The sequence below is a fragment of the Hordeum vulgare genome, chromosome 4H (genome assembly GCF_904849725.1).
Source record: "Hordeum vulgare subsp. vulgare chromosome 4H, MorexV3_pseudomolecules_assembly, whole genome shotgun sequence".
Lineage (NCBI taxonomy): Eukaryota > Viridiplantae > Streptophyta > Magnoliopsida > Poales > Poaceae > Hordeum > Hordeum vulgare.
Genome location: NC_058521.1, coordinates 304691346 through 304694767, shown reverse-complemented (window position 1 = coordinate 304694767; position 3422 = coordinate 304691346).

The following is a 3422-nucleotide window of genomic DNA, read 5'->3' as shown; positions in this document are numbered from 1 at the left end:
GTATATACTCACATCTTATCTGTATGGCTTATCTGTATGAGCAGGGACGAACAAGCTACATAGTGCAGACCGACCATGTCGTTGCCCGCCCGATGGACCGCCGTGGTCGCTCGCCCCGCCCGACCACCGCTGTCGCTACCTCCGCTCGACCGTCGTGGTCGCTCGCCCCGCCCGTCCACCGTCGTTTGCCGCTCGCTCCACCCGACCACCGCCGTCGCTACCTCCGCTCCACCGCCGTCGCCGCCCGCCAGTGTGCTCGCGTCGCTCATCCCGGTCGCCTGACCACTCGACTGGGATGAGGGGCACGAAGGAGCGTCCCAGGAGGATGAGGAGGTTCAGCTTTTGCTAGCTTCAGCTTCTCCTTCAGCTAATGGGGACAAAAATAAGGAGGTATTCTCATGATGTATGGTTTCTAAATTAATCATAGGATGAATGGTCAAATTTCACATGCCTCGATGCTGCATGATTGCTGAGATATTGCTAGTACGAGATAGAAAATATTGATATCCCAATTAGGGGGTGCCAAGTTAATAGCCTAGTTCAGCTATAAAAAAGACAATAGCCTAGTTGTTTGCTAAATGGAATTAATATGTGTGTGAATGCCAGAAACTTGATTTTATCAGACTGCGAGGTACCTGCTCAATGGTAATTTGGTTACTATCAGAACTCAGAAGTGGTAAACTCGCAAGGCAGTGTAGACAGAAACATTATGTGCTGTTATGGACTGATAGTCAATTTGTTCGGATTGTAGTTTTTTGTTCACATGACAAGAATAATAATGAGACATAAATTGTTGCATCTCAAAATTAGCTTAAGTTTTTCAGTTCCAAGCTCATGGAAATTATGAGTTCACATCTCAGAGTGAATAAAACTACTAGTGAGTTCATTTCTCCCATAACAAGCATATTTGAAATAGATAAGTCATCCAACCAGTAGCTTCCTCTTTGGAGTCATCTTCTTTGGTGGAGCTGCTGTCGGCATCCTGCTTGGGGTCACCTTCTTTGGTGGAGCTGTAGTTGCCATCCTCTCTGGAGTAGTTCTAGTGGTTTGTGAAGAACTACCCTCCCCACTCAGCAAGGCGGCTGCACACATATATGCTATCACATTTAGATAAAATATTTTTCTCCCAGTTGGACATTGCTGAACATAGAGATATTGGTCATTGTAGCTTACCTTCTAGTGACCATGCTTGGACTATGATGTAGTATTTGTTCTCTAGTAGGTCTTAGTGGGCTGCTAGGTTCAGCTGGTCTAACCTTTGTACTGTTCTTTCTAGGCTTCCTCTTCCTGTAATTCAATTTTTTTTTTGGCATGATGTGATAATTTAAGGTTTGAATAAAATAAAAACACTTGCCTTTTTTTGGTTCCATTGAGTGGACACTTGTAACTAGCTTGCCTATGACCCTTTTCGCCACATTTCTTGCAAGTCACTGGCCCTCTAATCATTTTCTTCCCCTTAGAATTGGTGGTAGCAGTACTATCATCCTTGGAAGTGTCATTGACACCTTTCTTCTTGTGTCCACCTTCAAGACATCCTTTGATCCTCAGTTTCCTTTGTCTTCCTTTATTTCTTTTTGCAAGTGGTGCCCCCACAACAAATGGTAGATCCACACGTGGCCATTGTGATTTATCTCTCATTGGCTCAATCTCTCTCCCATAAGCAGCCTTGAATCTACCCACATAGTAGTACTCATGCACAAACTGTTCAAGGTTTACTCTATTTTGGGATGTCGCAAAGGCCAAGACATGTTGACATGACTTACCAGTGTGCTGCCATTCAAGACAAGTACATGTTTGTTGATTTAGCTTCATGACATGCCTTTCACACTTGTTGCTATTATCCCACACCTCTCCACTCCAATTAGCAGATTCCACAACCTTCAAGTGCCCCAAACCTCTAGTATTTGCTCTCAGTTGAACCATAACTGCCAGGTGGTAGCCTTTCTCCAATCCTTCTCCTCTTCCTCCACAAAAGCATGATCATATCTCTAATCTTATCAGCTAGTTCAGCAACAGGTAAATCCTTAATGTCTCGGATCCAGTTGTTAAAAACCTCTACTACATTATTAGTGATATAGTCACACTTGATATCTGGATTGAAGACACACCTCATCCACTTCAGCTTGTGGTACTGACTTAACCATTTCCATACCTCATCTGATTGTTTAATGATTTTTTTCATATGTTCAATGAACACGTCTTCCCTATAAGCCCTTGCTGCAGGATACATACTTCCAAATCCGTGGAACCTTCTTGAAAAATTCTTCATAAGATGGTAAAAACATTCCCTTTGCTCAACATTGGGAAACACATTCTTCACCGCATTCTCCAAGCCTTTGCAAGCATCTATGCACACTACAAGAAGTGGAGGATCTCCTATTGCCTTCTTAAGTTAATTCATAAACCAAGTCCAATTGTCTTCTGTCTCAGATGCTATGAACCCAAAAGCAAGTGGATACATCCAGTTGTGACCATCAGCTGCCATTGCTGAGGCTAAATGGCCATTCCGTCTTCCATTCAATGCAGTAGAATCTATACTCAGGTGTGGCCTACATCCTTCCATGAAACCATCAATGCATGGTTTAAGTGCACAAAAAAACCTATGAAAATACACATTACCATCTATTTCCAGTACTTCAATCTCCACAACACTTCCAGGTGACCTCTTGAGTACCTCAGCCTTCCATTTATATAACATCTCAAAACTCTCTTCCCATTTACCATAAACCTTAGCAAGAGCTTTTTCTTTCCCCCTCCAGACTGTGTCATATGTAATTGTGAGTTTGTGTTGTTCTTGCAACTTTTTTTGTAATTCTTTACCGCCCGTGTTAGGTGAATTCCTAAGGATACTCACAGCCTTGCTAGCTACCCAGTCATGCGATGACATTATGGTCTTCACCCTGCTGCTTGAAACACAATCATGTTGATCAACTAAAACTGTGACCTGCACATATGGAATTTAAAAATGGAGGAAATTTATATAGTAAATAGACATGAACAGAGATACAAAAATTAAATGATGAATGGATGTTATATAGTTAGCCATATATCACCTTTACAGTACTTTTATCATCTTGTAGGCTGCCAACAATCCTCCAAGGACAATCCTCACTTGACTTGCAAAACCCTCTAAATCTCTTCTTATCCGACTTCTCCATGCCTAGATCAAACTCCTCACTGATGGCAAATTGCCTCACTGCTAACCTGAATTCCTTCATTGATGGATACATTGTTCCAAGGTCCATTTTTGGGCGGTCCTTATCATACGTAATTACTACCTCATTTGGTATGGCATCACTAACAGGAAAGGCAGCACCATAATTATCAGTACTCTGCTCAACCATTCTATGACCCTTTGGTTCACTCTTATATTTTTTTCTCTTCCTCATCCTGCAAGCCCAAAATATCACATAACTGATCAT